General features: G+C 35.1%; 1 protein-coding gene across 2 annotated transcripts in view; it reads left to right on the top strand.

Annotated features, from left to right (window-relative positions):
* The window catches only part of luzp2 (leucine zipper protein 2), a 251,221-nt gene that overhangs the window by 1,167 nt on the left and 229,440 nt on the right, over positions 1-20,614 (top strand).

Raw genomic sequence — 20,614 nt, 5'->3', positions numbered from 1 at the left:
TCCTTTGTACTGAAAATAGACCCTGGACCACAAAACCAATATCAAATTAAACAGGTAGCATTTGTTTGTGGGAAAACCCAACAATACATTGATGAGTCAAAATTATTGATTTTTATTTCATGCCAAAATGATTAAAATTGTATGTAAAGATCATCTTCCAGAATACATTTCAGTAAATTTCTTAAATATATCAAATCCTATTTTTAAAAAATAATATTCTTTGCCAAAAACTCATTATTTTATCATTTTTTTTAAACTCTCACATTCAAAAAGTTCTATTCAATTATTCAAAATATTGTCTAATTCTAAAAATAATCATACATCAATGGAATTCAGCTTTCAGTTTCAGCTTTCAGTTTCAGCTTTCGATTCAGCTTTCATTTGATGAATAAATGTCAAAACTGAGCAATACTATTTGTTTTGTGGTCATGGGTGCTCATTTAAAAAAATACAATACATTAAACATATTTTTCTTTATTAAGTAACAATGCATTATACATATATTTTTTAAATATTCAAATTTTTTATAACATTATTATTGTTGTTAATATTAATCATCATTAATAAGACATTTTTTTGTAAACAGTCATTATAGCTCCCATTATACCTTACAATAAGGTCACATTCAAATAACTAATATAATAACTAATATTAATCAATTAAAGTTAGTTAATATCAATTTCTACATTTTTAAATACATTAATGAAAAAAAAATATATATATATATATATGTGTGTGTGTGTGTGTGTGTGTGTGTGTGTGTGTGTGTGTTATCTGAGCATGAACAATAAGGAGAACTTTAAAGATTAATAAATATTGTAATGACAGTAATGCCTTTAGTAAGTTATTCTTGTTACAAACTGTTAGTTTATTGTAAAGTGGTACCATAATTGCTTACCATATATTTTACTTTTATTTGTTACAACTAGTAATATTATTTAAATTAGATCCATGTACTCCTCTGATCACAGTCCAAACGTTATACAATCAAATCAAAGGTTCTTGAATAAAGTATGCTAATGGGGTTATCTTTTAACTTGACAAGAAATTAATCTCACTTGCTTTTACTTAATGTAAGGCATTTATCAAGACCAGTCTCTGAGTCACATCTTTAGATTCTCATTAGGCCAGTGTCAAACATGCATTTGAACTTTCTTTTCAAATTCTCAGATGAATTTTTCCACAAAAGCCAAGATGTGACTGCTCTGAGCATTCTCCTGGTGATGACACCTGTGATGTTTTACTGTGCAAATAAATCTTTCTGTATCAGAACACAATTTATGTATACACGGTATAGTAATTGTACATATCCCGACAACTTTTATGCACATGGTAGGAACAACTTAAATATTATTCAAGGGACCTGTTTTATTATGATTTATCTTGGGAATCAAACCCATGACAGTCTCTTTCTCTTTGATTCTTTGAGCTCATATTGAAGTGAAAATATAAATTTGTCTTTACAATGTTAGCTTATAGCGATTAAGATATTATTCTATTCATTTGGTATTACTGAAGCACCGAAGACGATTCAAAATGGCACATGTTCACACTCTGAACCATTAAGATACAGTGCAGCGAGGCGTAAAAGCAGCAACCAACAGTGACTCAAGTGGTGTAAAAAATGGCACTTGCCCTAATTTCCCCTGATTTCCCCCAGACTGAGCATTATTATTTCACAGCAGTCTACTTTATTTTTGTCTGTTGTGATACTATTTATTTTTGTGGTTTTATTTTTTTAACATCATATTAAAGGTGTTGTGTGTAAGTTTTAGCCTTTTCTAAAAAAACCATAATATGTTTGCAGATCTTTAAGAAACTGCTAAGTGAACATGTTTATCTGAAAAACAATGTAAAAATTATAAGTCTCCTTCGAAATGTTCATTCTGTGTCAGAATGTCTGTCTTTGCTTTATTCTGTGTAACTCCACCCATTACCGCTTTACCCAATTATATTTCGCCGTCCTAGATTATCTTAAAACAGCATATTTAATTTCAGTCATAAATGCTGTTTCAGTATATTGAAACACGGCTGAAAATGTGACCTCTGGAGGACAGCAGCAGCCTCTGGAATGAGATGCGGATTCAGACTTATAAAAATCCACATGCGGTGGTTTTTGATTAGCAAATATTATAAATATTACAAATATATACATTAGCTGAGCAGCTTACATTGTAAAGCTCGATCGTCAGGCAAGCTTGCTCTAATCTGGCAACCTGCAATTACGTGGAGTCTTCAGGGGAGGAGCTGAGGGAAAAAACCCTCTCAAATGTTTTGAATTTGGACTGCAGTACCTAGTTCAACCACCAGTCAAGCCTACACTGTAAAAAATCCTGTTTGCCTTACATTTTTAAGCTGAATTAATTAACCTTATGAGTCCATTGAACTTATATTATGTTTAACTGACTTAAAACAGCTTGCGTAACTTATATAATTAAGTTATAACATGATTAACTTAAGTTAATAAGTTACAATGAACTAAAAGCATTCTGACATGACTGATTGATCATATTATTCTTTACAGTGTACATACTGCATATTTAATTTAATTGCTGGTTATAATCTTGCACAATATGTGTAATGTAAGCATATTAAATAATTTGCAAACAATTGGCAGCAGTTTGATAAATTTTGTGACGTGTGTTTTCTCTAAATTTATGTTTTCACATTGCATTAATTAACCTACATTTAAAATAGAAAAGTTTAATAATTTTAAAGAAAAGTTTAAAGTTTAAAGACTTTTAAATATTTTTTTGAAGGTTGACAAAATATATGTTTTTTTTTTCACAAAAACTACTGTACAAAAACAAGTAATGAGCTGAAAGTACATCTTTTACTATTTATTCTTTAAAAAAGTCCCACAATGCAGATCAAAAACTGAAAACACCAGTGAAGTTACAAACCCACAGTATATATTTAAACAAATCTAAATTTCCAATTATTAATAAGTGTAGATTTTTCATTTTTAAATGTTAAAAGCATAGCACTACACTTTCGTTGTTTGCTTCCATTTTTAAACAACTTCCTTCAGATACTCTCTTTAAAAAGGCGGTCATAAAATATGTGTGCGTGGCTCTCATTTAGATACCCAGAATCCCAGCTCAGCAGTAAACCACTTTCTCACAATCTACACCAACATTTCATCAATTCTGCTTACTGGTCTGCAAAGCTCAACAGACAAGTGTATTGAACTACACATGTATAAATCAGCAAGCCGTACTATTCAGCATTTTAGACTGTACAGAGAGATGATTACATTATGCTGCATAAGCATTTGATGTTTAGGGAAACCTACTCCAAAAAGAACTGTACTGAACAATTTCATCAGAGCTTCATAAGTAGCGCAGAAATGGCTAGATGAGGTAAGACGCTGCCTATTTGAAGTAATTGAATTCTTCCACAGCCACATGTGCATGACATGCCTGGGTGTGGGTGATGAATAGGTCACGCTATGGCTGATGAATGAATTGGGAACTTCATTTGAAAGGGCAAGCGTGACCTTGCCGCACACCCATAAAACACAGTGAATCCTGGACAGTGAAAGAAAATTACCATTAATGCATGTATACATTTTCAACACCCTGGGTTTACATAAGCATTGGGGTTTGTACGTGTTACGCTCTATACATCATTGCTTTGGTCATTCATCACTGTATGTGCCAGAACTTTTCATGCATTCATACAAGGCCATACATTTCTCATGGAATCATGTAGATGTGTAAATATTTTCAGTCAGGTATAAATAATAAATGTTCATGGTAATGAAGTTTTCTAAGTCTAAGTCTAAGTTTAAAATAAATTATTAAAAATTGGAATTTTTGTATATTTATATAAATTGTATCCGCTAGTGCTATATAACGGACAAAAGCAGATGTATTTTCCTTTTCTATTGTTTGCTTAAAAATAAATAAAAGGAATTATAAATCATATTTACCCACTACAGAGGCATCCATCAGACTCCAACATAAGTGTCCATTAGAAAAGTAGTCTTGGTGGAGATGAAATAACATGAACATGATGCTGTATTGGATTGAGTTCTGGGGACTGTGGAGGCCATTTGGGTACAGTGAACTCATTGTCATGTTCAAGAAACCATTCTGAGATGATTTGCATTTTATGACATGCTGGATTATCACTGCATTATCCTGCTGGAAGTAGCCATCAGAAGATGGGTACACTGTGGTCATAAAGGGATGGGCATGGTCAGCAACAATACCCATGCAGACTGTGGCACTGACACGATGATCAATTGGTACTAATGAGCCCAAAGTGTGCCAAGAAAATGCCCCACACCATTACACCACCACCACTAGCCTGAACCGTTGTTACAAGGCAGGATCCATGCTTTCATGTTGTTGATGGCAAATTTTGACCCTACCATTCGAATGTCGCAGACGAAATTGGGACTCATCAGAACAGGCAAAGTCATTTGCGCCCATTGAACTTCCACTCACTGGATATTTTCTCTTTTTCAGACCATTTTTTGTAAACCCTAGAGATGGTTGAGCGTGAAAATCCCAGTAGATCAGCAGTTTCTGAAATACTCAGACCAGCCCATCTGACAGCAACAACCATGCCATGTTCAAAGTTACTTAAATCACCTTTCTTCCCCATTCTGATGCTCTGTTTGAACTGCATCACATCATCTTGATCATGTCTACATGCCTAAATGCATTTAGATGCTGCCATGTAATTGGCTGAGTAGATAGTTGGACAGGTGTAGCTAATAAAGTGGCCAGAGAGAGTGTTTGTGTGTGTGTGTGTGTATATATATATATATATATATATATATATATATATATATATATATATATATATATATATATATATATATAATAACTATACTATTTTTAATAGTAAGAAGCTTGTCTGAATTCATCATAATTGTCATTTTTTACATTTAAGATTACATTTGTGTGGTTTGTGTTCAGATAAGATGATGCACAAGAGATAATGTAGGCTGTGCAAAATTAAAACTTTGGTCAACACTGTAAGTGTTCTATTTGCTCCCCTAAATTACAATAACTAAAACTAAATAAATAAATAAAAACTAAATATATAAAAACTTCATAGAAATTTGTTGACAAAATAAAAACTAAAACTAACAAAACCATTAATAATGAAATTAACTAATATTAAGCTGAAATGTATGGTAAAGTTAAAAATAGTACTGAAAGAAAAGCAAATTTCAAATTTTATTAACCTTGGCTGGAAGTCCCATCTCTGAAACCATCAAAGAGATGACAAAAATCTAAACAACTGCATCCACCACAGTCAAACTACTGTATGGTGAGTTTAGTTCTCCGCTTTACACTCACTGCAGGTGGAGTGATACACATGGGTAAATCAGTGGAACAATGCACTCAACTCTCAGCCAATCAGATTCCAGAACCAGTAACAACTGTGGTACTGTATGTTATTACATATATTATTATTTTAAAATTATAAACACGTCAAGAAACCATGAAAAAATGTATCAGTATGTCTACAAAAATAACAAGCAATGACAGTTTTCAGAAATTTTCAAACACCAAATCACCATTAAAAACTGATTGCAGCACATATTTTAAAGATAAAACATTCTTAAATCTATCAACCCTTCTAAATAGTATGTAATAATTTAGCAATAAAAAGGAAAATTGTATCATAATTTTCTCAGGCCCAGAACTTACTACCGCTGTTCTTTGCAGACTGTTACTGTTTTTGTATTTAATCAAAGTCAGCGAGGTTCAGAACAAGACTGCATCCCCATTGGCTTTTATTATCTAGACAAAGAAATTAAATTGTTGCAGGGTTAAATGTGTAAAATAGAACATTTCCCAGTACTGGGTGGCAGCTAGAAGTGCATCTGCTGCATAAAACAAATGCAGGAGTAGTTGTTGATTCATTCCATGGTGGCAACCCCTAATAAACCAGGGACTAAGCCAAAGTAAAATTAATGAATGAAATAAATAGATAGTAAAAAAAAATAAACATATATCACTGATCTGTGCAGTGCAGTGATTTAATCTGTTATTATCTCAGATTAAAAATCAAAACCATTGAGTCATTTGTTGTTCCACAGAAGAGAAGTCGTATACTTTAGGTTTTAACAACAGGAGAATAAATCTATGATGACAGCATCTAAATCTTAGCTGTGAACTCTCCGTTTAACATGTTACTTTAGACTTTGATTGAGTGATCAATTCCAGAACATGTCTGTAAAAAGTTTTAACATCTGCTCGGATAAGTTGTTAAACGTCTCTTTATCACATCCTCTATACTGTGGCTCTGGGTTTTGGTTCCCCGGCTCAAGTGGCTTAGTTCACTGTTACAACTGTCAGTGCTTTTCAGTTCCGCTCGCATGCCTGCAGCGTCTCCCTCAGGATCGCAGTCTCTCTCTCTGATGACTCAAACTTTGATGTAGGGAACCGTGGCAGCCTCTTCTGCCAAAACTTTGCCTCCAGTGAAGCGACTGAAATGTCAAAAAAGAGCATTTGCAAAGGTATAAATGTAAGACGAAAGGTGGGGAACTCCCATTTTAAACCTAGATCAAGAGCGGCAGGATAAGGTCATGTAATTGCTCATGTGCTTTTTTTCCACCCTTGCAGGTTCCTCAGTCTTTTGTTTTTATCGGGCAAAGCCTCGGAGGCAGCGGTGTCATGTCGGAAAATGACTGGGAAGACAAACTCATTGCGGTGTGGATCGATGACACAGTGGCTGGTGGGAGGGGGTCATATGTCTCATAGCCGTGCTCTATGGGTCCGATCATTACCCATAAATCTTGTGTTTTAATGGCTCGAACATTCTTGCTGATATCCTTGCGCTCCAGCGACTGGGATGCGATAAAATATTCCATTCTTGCTTTGTGTGAATAATGACCTTGAATGATGCTTTATGGTTGCCATGGAAACCCTGATAGTTCCCTTGATAGGAGTCGTTCTTGTCGGCGAGCGCACTAGCAGAATTTGCTGTGAACACTCTGATGAGTGATGGTCATGTGGTTCTGTTTCATATGTGTGCTTGGATTTGTTAGTGAAACTGGCATGCTGCTTTGCGCAAACTCAGATAATGTAGCTTCTGAATCTGGTTAACTTGGTTAACCAACTTACTTTCTTAGAAAATATGTTTTGAAGAAAACTCTTTGTACATTCAGTGAAAGTCAGCTGGGTTCTGAACAACACTTTATCCCCATTGATTTTTATTATGCACTTTCAGAAAATAAAGGTACAAATGTTGTCACAGGGGAGGTACTTTTTTTTAAATAGTACACTTCTGTAGTTTTAAGGGAACTAATGCTTTCTAAAATTTTATTTTGGTTATTTAACCCCATATTTGGGTAACTATGAACAAACCAAAACATTGGATAACTCCACCCACTGCCAGTTTACCCAATTATTTAGCCAGAGTTTCATTTCCATATTGATACCTGAAATGCTGCTGTCCTCAATCTGGCAACCTATATGTGCATCATATCAGAGCTGGAGGGGGCACTATTTTGTAACCCAGGCTCATTTTGAAAACGTACCATATACACGTACTATATACATTTTTGTAGAGCGCCAAATACGTTGCAGGAGGTATGTTTCTCTTTTGTTTTCGTTTTTGTTTTTACGAATCAACCAGAGGCCACTGTGTATGCTTTTTCAAATCTCAAATTTCCCTCGTGAGTTCCTTTTGCAATTGCTGTTCTCACAAAAATCCACCAGAGGCCACTGTAATCTGACTGACTGACTAACTGACCAATCGATTGACCCGCGCTGCTTCTTCTTTAAACCCAACCAATAGTATTTTGATATAGTGTTACTTATTTTTTGGCTTCTGTTTTTGTCTTACCCATTTTCTGGAACCATTCTTCGTTGGAGTCGAACCTTGTCATTGTGGTCAACTCCTCTCTGTATCTCAAGTCCACTGACATACATGGCAAGCTACTACGCAAACTGGTTACAGCGGGAAAGCCATCTATACGGAGGTAAGAGGTCAGCTGGTAAGCAGTCAGCTGGTAAACACGAAAAGGAACAGCATCATACCCCCCGTATTGTTCATTCTAAAGATGAAATGCAGCCATACATACTTCTGGCTACATAATTCACAATCCCTATGTTGTTATTTTGAATTTGGACTGCAATATCTAGTTAAACCACTACATACTGGACTTTTAATAAAAAAAAAAAAAGCAATGTGGTGGGTATTGTTCATTTTTTTTCCAAATGTGAGTTTTAAAAACTCACGTTTGAGTGTATATATATATATATATATATATATATATATATATATATATATATATATATATATATATATATATATATATATATATATATATATATATAGCCTATCTTTTTAAAAGATAAGGTACTTCCCCAGTAACAACTTTTGTGGCTCTATTTCTGAGAGTGTACAGACATAGAAATATTAGTAAATGTAAACCAAACAGCCAGAACAAATTGATGAGTGATGGTCATGTGGACACGGTTTCTCTTGTGGTTTTAGTGTTTCGCTAGTGAAACCTGCATGCTGGTTTGTGCAGACAGATAATGTATCTTCTAATTCAGGTTAACCTAGTTTCAAACTTCTGAATTTTTTTTTTTTGCTCCCGTTTTTGTTCTCGTCTAGTCTTTTCTCTCCACTTCGGCAGCATCCTGGGGGTTAAACCTCTGAAATCTGAAAATATCCAGCCTGACGCATTGGCTTTAATCTGACAGCCTCTCCCCGTATGTGTCACTGATAGATTTCTAAAGAATAAGGAGCTGCTGTGGCTATATCTCAAGCTTGTGTTGGGAGTGGAGAGGAGCACGTGGCAGTTTGGAGAATAGAACAGATTTGCTGGCAGATCCAGAGGTGCCCATGCGTGACCGCGCCCAGAGTGCTTGGCATCGCGAGTGGTAAATGGAAAAGGTCCAACATTATTCTGTGCTCACCTGCGTGATGCATGGCAGCCACCTCACAGACCTCTTTCTCTGCTCGGGTCACATCTGTTATGTGCACTGGGAGATTTCTATTAGAAACTGTGATTACTTTTTAGCTTTATTTATGATTTGACATTCCCTTAATTTTTTTTTTTTTTCAGATGCAGGAACATTGTTATATTGTTCGAATTTATTTTGGGTTCAGCCCAACAGCATTGCGAAATAAATGTGATTGTTTAGCATTTCACAATCAGAATGAACTCCTAGCAAACATTTAGTTTAACTATAGTTAATATATCAACAAACTATTGGCAATGTGATTTTAAACAGCATTTATTCACTTTTATTAGTTTTGCTTATCATTTATTGCTTATTTGTGTTGTAGTGTATTAGCCAACATTAGGAAATACAACTTTTGATCTTAAAAAATTTAGTTTACATCAATTACAATAAATAAATGCTGATTTTGACAGACAGACAGACAGACAGACAGACAGACAGACAGATAGATAGATAGATAGATAGATAGATAGATAGATAGATAGATAGATAGATAGATAGATAGATAGATAGATAGATAGATAGATAGATAGATAGATAGATAGATAGTCATCACCATATATAGTATGCATTAAGAAGGAATAGATTGTTTTAGCACTTACTGTTATTGCAGGATTGACAATATGTTTTATGCGTGTGCGATGTTTGAAGTGGGATTTGACGAGAAGCCAATCAGAAGAAGAGATTCTCCAGAGATGCTCTGAATGCACAGACAATGGGATAAGTGTGAGGCTCTGCATGCAGATGGGGTTAGATTGGGAGAGGTGTCCTGTGCTTTTGCCCTGACAGAGAGTGAAAATTGAAATTCGAGAAGCATACTGTAATCAAAGAGCCATGGCAACGAAGCAGGCTGTCAGATAGTCACAAAGTAAATTACCAAAAAACGGAGCCTTGCTATACTACAACAACATATAAACTAATTAAGACACCTGGTGAGGACGATTACCACTCGGGCCGTTTATGAGAAATGTCAACATTACAATTGCTTCCATTTGGGCTATCGGTGACAGGGATGTTTTCTGCCTGATGAGAAAATATTTAGCAGTACATAAACAAAAGGTATAATATGCCATCTCAAAGAGTTAAAGTCAAAATTACAGCTTTTTTTTTTGGTGTTAGTATCAATATATTGGGCTTTACTTTGTTTATAAGCTAGGGTGCTCCAAAACAGTAACAAAATTCACATTTAGAAGAAATAAGCATTCAAAATCTGATTCATAACGTTACCTCAAGCTTAATATTTCTCATAACATTTTGAACAATCAAATAGTATCTGAATTGAACTGGCCTTTATAAGATAACCAAGCATTAATGCTAAGGGTTTACCTCAACACTACTGGTAGCAGAACAGGGTTGATCTGAACCCTTCTACATCTATTAGTCATACAAATGACGGGAGTAACCCCAATATCCAGGATGCTAAAATGTGCAGTGTGCATATACACTCACCTCTATGGCAAGCCCCGAGGGAGGAAAATGCACTGCGCACACAAATACAGTCAACATAAAGACAACTAGGACATTGAAAATTAAGTCTTTTATATACAGTTGCAGTTTTCTATTTAGCGAATGGCACACGCTCACACCTTATAGGGGATAAATACTTCAGACAGTGTAAATATGCTCTCCATTGGAGCGAATGGAGGCTTATTTTGTGTCAAAGTCACACGGACTGGTGCAGTACATTAACAGCACAGAGCAGATTATATGTGTGAAGGTCAATTTATACTTTTGCATCAAGTCCACAAGGTTAGTTTGGTGTAGCATTTGCACAATTCCATTCCCATTCTATTCCCATACCACCGTACCCTGATGTGGAACCTGATGCACCTTGCAAATGTATGTATTAGTATGTTAGATCTTTAAAACAGAACTTTCTAGATAGCAAAACAATGCTAACAGATACAAATTTGGCATATTAAGACCCTTCTGACAAGTTATTCTTTGAATAACTTGCTGCAGTCTGGATTCTCCTGCTGTCTCTCCTAAACGTTTTATCTTCTAGCTCAGTTGTTCTCGTCCAGTATAGATAAGCACTGTTCATTAGACAACACGCAGCAGAGGGCATTACATTATCCTGTTAACTATACTCGACTACATGCATTCTAACAACACTCACATAGTAAAGTCAATTCTAACGTTTAATGTGCTTGAAATGCACCTGGTTCTCTTCTCTTTCTTCCATGAACCCCATTCTTAGCATCACACACATTTCTAGCAAAAACCCAAAACTCCTGCAAAGGAATGCAACACAGTGTACAATATAAATCCCACTATACTAGCTCACAATATCACATGTTATATATTCTACATGCTACATGCTATATGAGCGCACTTGGGTTTATTGCAATCACTAAATACAGAAGTATAAATCAGGCTTGAGTCGGCACAAAATGTTTCAGATTAAATTATGTGGCCTTAACTAATATGTTCTTACAATAAAATCAATAATTAGTTACAATATACTTAATATAGGGACTAAGTCGACAAGAAAAGGAATGAATGAATTAACCTATAGCAAATGTCTTTGGACTGGGGAAACCGGAGCACCCGGAGAAAATCCATGCAAACATGGGGAGAACATGCAAACTCCATTCAGAAATGCCAACTGACCCAGCCAATGCTCAAACCAGTGCCCTTCTTGCTGTGAGGCAAGAGGCAACAGCGTTATCCACTGTGCCAGACAATCCATTACATCTTTAAACTTCGACACACCACTAAACCAGTCCTAAACCTTACCTGTATTTCAACTCAATAGCACAACATACAGTATGTTCTGCGATACACTTTGAACACATTAAGTACATTGTATTTATATTCTGCAATACACTTTGAACACATTAAGTACATTGTATTTATATTTTGATGCAAGTACATAATAGTTCAGGACACTTAATATAAAGTGGGACCAATGTTTCCAACCCACTTGAATTCTACTGCATGCTGTATTTTAAACTGGAGAAAGAGGTAAAGACTCAAAAATGCTGCTGTTCACAGTTAAGGCCAATTTATATTTCTGCATTGAGTGCATGTGATAGGTTCGGCAATAGCCTTCACACAGTCGCATACCCTTTGCCGAAACCAGAAACAAACCCTGATGTGAACCTTTATGTCCGCCTCTCATAATATGTAACTACTGTAAGAGGAAGGGGCAGCTGTGACCTTTTTAGAGAGTTAGATTCATAATTAAAATGATGCAGGTTTGATTCCCAGTCCCAGCAGGAATTGAAGATGGGGAGTGAATGAACTGCAATCTCTTCATCTTCAATACCCATCTGAGGTGCCCCATAGCAATGCACCTAACACCTAATTGCTCCCCGGGCACTGCTCACTGTGTGTGTGTGTGTGTCTGTGCTCTCACCTCTCAATCGTGTGTGTGCACTTAGATAGGTCAAACCTGAGGACCAGATTTGAGTATGGGTAACATAAGTTGACAATAGTCAACTAGTAGTGGAAAGAGTACAGAAAAATCATACTTAAGTTAAAGCACTACCTAAAATGTAGAGTAAAATGTAGAGTAAAAGTATCTGTTGCAAATATTCCTCAAGGTATGAGTAAAAAGTAGTCCTTTCAAAAGTACTCAAGAGTTTCACACAATTCATTCATGTTGTCACAACACAAATTGATTTAGTTTTGTGGATTGAACATATTTATGTGGATTGAACCCATAAAATTAAGCTCTCCAAAAGAAATCTCAAGAATTGTGTTGTTTCAGCTAATTAAAAAAAATAAATAAATAAAAATAAATAAATTGAGTGTACACTGCAAAAAGCTGATGTATTAACATGTATATACCACTATACTACATACTATAATGTACAGCTATACCACTAACTGTACTCAAAAAAAAAGAAAAAAAATTCTTACATTACTAATGCTTTTACTTCTTAGACTTTACACACCTGAAACTTGTCTACAGCACTTATTCATTGTTGCTTTTATAGTTGTGTAAATTGCTTCCTTGTCCTCATTTGTAAGTCACTTTGGATAAAAGCGTCCGCTAAATGACTAAATGTAGATGTAAATGGACATGTAATTTGTTTATGTGTCTAAAAGTAACATTTTGTAGTGCATGGCCCAGCAGCAGTGGTGTAAAGAGTACTGAAAGGTCATCCTTAAGTAAAAGTACCATTACTTGCCTAAAAATCTAGTGCAAGTAGAGTAAAAATATAGGTTGTAAATATTACTCAAAGTATGAGTAAAAAGCCATTCATTCATTCATTCATTTATTCATTCATTCATTCTTTTTCTTGTGGGCTTATGCCCTTTATTAATCCGGGGTTGCCACAGCGGAATGAACCACCAACTTATGCATCAAGTTTTTTTTATGAAGCAGATGCCCTTCCAGCCGCAACCCATCTCTGGGAAACAGCCACACACTCATTCATACACACACTCATACACTACGGACACTAGCCTACCCATTTCACCTGTACCGCATGTCTTTGGACTGTGGGGGAAATCGTAGCACCTAGAGGAAACCAACACAAATGCCGGGAGAACATGCAAACTCCACACAGAAGTGCCAACTGAGCTGAGCCGAGGTTCGAACCAGCAACTCAGCGACCTTCTTGCTGTGAGGCCACTGCGTCACCTTGAGTAAAAAGTCGCCCTTTTAAAAGTACTCAAGAGTAGTGAGAATTACGCTGTTAAAAACGGATGCGTTTACATGTAATTTGGGTTAGTGTGTAAACGTAATTCTTTAGTGCATTTAGTTATCACCCAGCAGGCACACAACGAAGTTAATATTAGGTTAGATTTAGGTTGTGACATCAGGTGACCAAAATTCAACATCTAGCCATGCTAAGAACAATGTTATTTTGATGTCTAATAATGACAACAAATGACGTTGATATTTGGTCATTAGGTTGTTAGAAAGTAACCAAAATCCAACGTCGACCCAACATCTAAAACTAACATTATATTAACGTCAAATACTGACATTTATTCATCAGGTATGGCAACCAAAATTCAATGTCTGATAGACGTCATACTGGTAACGACCCCACAACATCAAGCTGTAACATCATTAGATGTTGATATTTGGTGGGTTTTAGGTTGGAAATTGGCCTGACCTTGGGTTCTGACGTCAGTATGAGTTTCATTTCCAAACAAAATGCAACGTCTCCAACACACTGCTGTACAACATTATTCTAACGTCATGTTGAGGTCTTGCGTCTGCTGGGTGTTTAAGGTAATTTCTGTCATCATAAAGTAAACATCCGCCATCTTCTCATCAGTGACATGCATCAAAACAGCCTCTGGGTCAATGCATGTATAGATTTTGGACATCTTCTTGGACACTTTTAATGCTTCCAAACAGTTTGCTGCGATTATAAATTGCCCATGTTTTGAGGTAGCTTATTACGAGATGATTTACCTTCTATGTGCGATTTGATTGGACAGGAATCACATGACTGATTTTTTTAATCCCCATAGACAAGAAAAATAAAGTAGTGACTGCAGGTTGAAGGAATGTAGTGGAGTAAAAGTACCAATTAATGCCCTAAAAATGTATTCAAGGAAGAGTAAAAGTACACATTTATAAAACTACTTTGTAAATTACAGTTTCTGAGGAAAACTACTCAATTACAGTAATTTGAGTATTTGTTATTAGTTACTTTACACCACTGGTCTCAAGTAATGCAGATGAGCTCTGTATGAATACATTTGCTTTGTGTTTATGTTTTGATTAAAGCTGCTGAACATTTCCTTCTCGAATTAGTGTGAGTTTGTGGTATGTGTTTGATCTACAGTAGCATCGCACTCATTTCCAGAATAACTCAAAACTTGGGCAAAGAAACTTGACACAGAAGAGCATGGAAATCCCATCACCTTCGAGCATTTGAAATGTTATTGCAGAGCAACACAGTCAGAATCCAGGCAGAAGTATAAATCCCCACAATGATGTTGGCTACAAAGGTATGCACCGTGGGGTACAGCGAACACTCCATGAAGAAGTATAAATCAGCCTTTCAGATGTTCTATAGTTCAACGACTCTGACTGACAGAGCGGTGATAAAAACGAAATGCTATTGGCTATTTATAAATAGTCGAGGAGCTACTTTATAGTTCTGCCCTCTCTTCCTGTTTCAGCTGAAGTTACGTCACATATCTGCATCATAAAAGCTTTGAACAAATCTGGGCATTTCTAGGCACTTCAGGGGACCATTAAAGACTCAGGCTTTTAAAATCCAACGGTGAAACAAGCATCATTTTTGCCTTCTTGAGCTCATCACTTAAACTGTGGCACGACCTTCATGACACCTGGTGTTTCCAGAGCGCCTGATGATGACTAATGGCCTGAAAAGAAGGTGAACGGTTGGGAGTAATGAATAAAAGATACATGCGATCTGCTTTTATTTTTTGAAAAATGTTCAGAGATGCATGAACAAGCAGGAAAGTAGGCTATGTTTATGCACAGCTTTGGTTGAATATTGATAGTCCTGAGAGTAATGTAAATGTGTTTCATGTGCCTTTAAGTTAGAAACCATGTCAACATCTTGTGAAACAAATTTAAATGGGAACAGAGACAAAAAAAGGCACAGAAACTGTTTAATAAAGTGATGGGGATTGGGGACTGTCGCACGTAATGTAATTGTAGGATTTAAAATTTGTGTCCTGTACTAACTGCCTTCGGTTTTATAACATCTGTGGCAGCTTGCTATCGAGGAACAAATAACAGACAGAGAACTACTGAATGTACATATATTTGAATATAATTTTATACTCTTTTGATTTATAAATAGTGTGTGATCTTGGGCTTTGTTGCAGCGTTTGCTCATTTCCAATTCAAATCGGAATGTCAACAATTTATTAACATTACAGTTAGAAACTAAATGTAGAAAATCATGTAAATAACTTCAACAGCATAGTCGGTGGTGTTTTTCTTTACACCAAGAACTGATGTTGTATTTCTGATAAACTCAGTAAGCCATTGGTGTTTTCGGCCATCTTAATGTTTGTATCCTTTTTGAAAAATCCAGCTTGATGAATAGTCAGTGGTGTTAAGTAACAAATTACAAAATACTCCAACTACTTCAATTGAGTAGTTTTTCTCAGGAACTGTAATTTAATAACTAGTTTTCAAGATTTTTACTTTTACTTTCCCTTAAGTACATTTTTAGTGCTGTATTAGTACTTTTACTCCACTATTTTCTACAACCTGCAGTCACTACTTTAATAATTGCTGTCCACGGGGATTAGCAAAATCAGTCCTGTGATTACTGTCCAATTAAATCAAAGAAAGTAAATCACATTATACTGAACTTAAGACATACAGCAAGCTGTTTGGAAGCATTAAAAGTGTCCAAGATACTTAACATGCAATGAGCTAGAGACTCTTTTGAATGAATGTCACTTATGAGAAGATGATGGATGTTTACTGTTTGATAAACTAAATGGTTTTAAACCAGAGATGCCCAAACTAGGGCCTGCGGGCCAAAGTTGGGCCATGGTAACCTTTGATTTGGCCCGCCATCCCATCTGAGAAGAGAGAGAGAATGATAGAGATTGTTAAGATGTTGTCATTTCATTTTATGTAACCTTTTATTTGTTTTATTTTTAAGCTACAAAAAACAAACAAACAAACAAACAAACAAACAAACAAACAAACAAACAAACAAACAAAAAAACTTACTGAAATTAAATGTTTAATTTTAAATGTTTTGAATGGATCAAATTGAGTTTAAAATGTACCTGGTGGATAGAAGACAATGCAGAGACTTGCAAATTATATTCATTCATTCAGTCATTTTCTTTTTGGCTTAGTCTCTTTATTAATCAGGGGTTGCCACAGCGGAATGAACCACTAACTTATCCAGCATATGTTTTACGCAGCGGATGCTCTTCCAGCTGCAAAATCCCTGGGAAAATTGCAAATATTTCGCATTTTGTTAAGTGATTTAAAGTAATGTTTTCTATTTATTTATAAATATTTTGAAATGAATTATAAAAGTACCCATTGAAACCTTAATGTAAATGTATGCTCATCTTCTGCCCACACCACTCAATGATATTTGTTTTTGGCCCTTCATACGAAAAATTTTGGGCATCCCTGCTTTAAACAATAACTACAGGCACTACAGAATGTTACGTTTACACACACACGCATCCATAAATTACCTGTAAATGCATCAGCTTTTTACAACATAAAACTCACTACTTACTACTCTTGACTTTTAAAAGGGCTACCTTTTAATTATACTTTGAGTAATATTTACAACAGATACTTAAACTCTACTTGCTGTACAATTTTGGCCAAGTAATGTTACTTTTACTTGAGTATGAGTTTTCAGTACTCCTCTCACCACTGTCAATAGTTTACATTTCTTGATTGGAGTGCAAAGGGTTTTGAGTTCAAATCTTGTGTGACATACAGCGTTTTGTTTTTGTAAGTAACGGTACTGTATGTTACTGAATGTACATTCACATAGGAAGCTGTGCTGGAGTAAGAGCACTGTGCACATGGAGAACGTTGCCACAACCTCAGCAAACAGTAAGCACATTCAAAAACACACTAACAGCATGAGAGCTACTGCTTTGTCCTCAGATACACCCCTGCTGGAGGCTGTTTTTCCTTTCATAACAGAAAAGCTTTCAGAAAGAGGTGTGAATAAAATCGGCAAAAGACGAGAAATCCTCCATTATTCAGTATAGATCAGTGGTGTGCAGTGAAATGAGGAGGAAAGTGTTTTCGCATCATTTTTGTGTTTGTTTCAAAATAACTAGAAGAACAGAGAAACAAATGCTATATTTTATTTGTTATTTAGGGTTGTCATGTTATTCCTATTCATTTGGAAGATTTAACTTATTGCATAGGTTTTCCTGGAATCCATATATGAGTGTTTTATTTCAATATATCTCACATAATATTTATCATCCCATGCTCAAAATGGCCTTTTTTGGGTGAAAGTAAAAGCATACAGTTTTCATGTTTATATGCAAATGAGCTGCTGCTCCCTTTGCAGAAAGAGGTGGAGCTTTCATAACTCATGCTTCAGTTACACCAGCAATAACAAACAAAACAGCTACATGTATTTTAACTCTGTGACTGTCACTGTACTGTATAACAGGATTCTTTTGTTTACTTCTCTATATTGTTATTAAATCCTAGATAAAAAAATTGAATGTAATAATGATGAACTATATTGAAAAGCTCCAACTTATGTTTACCACAGTTTTTTGTAGAAACATTATTAGGTTAAAACCCATGTACTTTATTGTGGGACCATTTTAGCTTAAAATTGTAAACAATAATATTGTCTAAACATAAAGCAATCATTACAAGCTATAAAAGTTTGGAAGTTAAAAAATTAAGGGTTAAGCTGCATATCTAGTTTTTGTTGGATATTACTGAGCAATAGTTGTTTATTATTTTGCTACAAATATACTCACCAGAGTGTTTTTTACAAGGATGCACATTTTTAGAGACCTCAAAAGATGGCACATTTATTAATTTTAGAAAACAATTATCTGAATATGTTTTCAATGTTATGAGAAAAGTAAATATTTTCAGTTTGTGATGCAGCGCCACATATAATACATACAATTAAAGTCAGAATTATTAGCCCCCTTTGATTTTTTTTCTTCTTTTTTAAATATTCCAAAAGATAATTAACAAAGCAAGGACATTTCCACAGTATGTCTGATAATATTTTTTCTTCTGGAGAAAGTCTTATTTGTTTTATTTCGGCTAGAATAAAAGCAGTTTTGAATTTTTTATGTACCATTTTAGGGACAAAATTATTAGCCCCTTTAAGCTATATTTTTTCTCGATAATCTACAGAACAAACCACTGTTATACAATAACTTGCCTAATTCCCCTAACCTGCCTAGTTAACTTAATTAACCTAGTTAAGCCTTTAAATGTCACTTTAAGCTGTATAGAAGTGTCTTAAAAATATCTAGTAAAATATTATTTACAGTCATCATGGTAAAGATAAAATAAATCAGTTATTAGAAATGAGTTATTAAAATTATTATGTTTAGAAATGTGTTGAAAAAATCTTCTCTCCCTTAAACAGAAATTGGGGAAAAAATAAATAAGCGGTCTAATAATTTAGGGTGGCTAATAATTTTGACTTCAACTGTATGTCACAGTTTTAAAATGTTTTAATTTACATTAAATTCCACCAAACTGCCCATGCTAGTTTAACATTTCATGTTTACTTTACAAACATTGTAAAGAATATTAACAAAAAGTGGTTCATATAGTTGAAGCCATAAAGAGACATAGGGTTCATGCTTACTGTACATGGTCACCAATGGAAATGAACTTTAATATCATCTGGTGGTGATGTTTGGTACTGTGCTCAAATAAAATTTGTCCAAATAGTAATCTTTGATTTGAGTCAATTAAGGGTAAACCAGGTTTATTAAATGCATATTTCATATAATATAACAAAGTATACATTTATCGTTTTATTACTTTAAACGTAAAGGTTTATTTTACGTTTGTTTGATTTAACTTTTCAAACCGTTGAAACTTTAGCTACAATTTGACAAGTCGTCATCTTAGATTTATAAGGTTCTATCTGACATTTTTGTCAAAATTAAGTTATTGACATATTCTTATTAATTGACAACTTATTTACATTACTGGATGTTTTTATACGTTGTTTACATTTGAAAAATTTTTATTTAAAAAAAAAAAAAAAATGTTACACACATACTGTTAGCTTTATGGAATGTAAAAACTTTTAAGCTTAATATCTCAAAATCATTCAGAACGCAATTAGAAGCTTATAATTCAAAGGTGACGTGTTCGTAAAAATGAGACCAAGCTTAAACTAGGGGTTAACTATCTTGGGCTTTGAGGAATGATGTCCCTGGAGAGTTCACCTTTAACTTGCCTCAACACATGGCAGTATGGTGGCGCAGTGGGTAGCACAATCACCTCACAGCAAAAAGGTCACTTGTTTGAGCCCCGGCTGAGTCAGTTGGCATTTTCTGTGGAGTTTCTATGTTCTCGCATGAGTTTTCTGCAGATGCTCAGGTTTCCCCTACAGTCCAAAGACATGCAGTATAGGTGACTTGAGTAAGCTAAATTGGCAGTAGTGTATGTGTGTGAATGAGTGTGTATGGATGTTTCCCAGTAATTGGTTGCAGCTTGAAGGGCATTCGCTGCGTAAAACATTTGCTGGATAATTTGGCTGTTCATTTTGCTGTGGCAACCCCAGATTAACAAAGAGACTAAGCCAAAAAGAAAATGAATGAATGAATGCCTCAACAAACCCACCAACGTTTTTAAATATAGCTAGCTTGTTTAGTTTGTTCGGGATATGTTAGCTTGTGTTTTTGGCTACACTCCTCTCTGAGAACAAGTTTGGTGACCCCTGCAATAAAGCATTGAATAATTGTCATCATTTAAATGGATATTGTCTTCAATAGTATTTGTTGTTTTCTACTATGGAAGTAAATACTTACAGTTTTTCAGCAAGGTTTGGAGCCACTTGAGAGTGAGTAAATAGTGAGTAAATAGTATTTTTTGTTGAACGCCATTTTCACATTCAAAAAATAGGACCAACTAGGATGTTATATTCTTGTCAGTTTAAACTTCTGATCTACCATAGGCAGCGTAGGAGCACAAAAAGCAGTCTGCCAGGCAGCTCTTGAACTGTTAAATTAACCCAAGGTCATGTAAAGCTCACAAAAACACATAAGCTCTA

The sequence above is a fragment of the Danio rerio genome, chromosome 18, assembly GCF_052040795.2.
Source record: "Danio rerio strain M-AB ecotype USA chromosome 18, GRCz13ab, whole genome shotgun sequence".
Taxonomy (NCBI): domain Eukaryota; kingdom Metazoa; phylum Chordata; class Actinopteri; order Cypriniformes; family Danionidae; genus Danio; species Danio rerio.
This window is presented reverse-complemented; position numbering and strand designations above follow the sequence as displayed.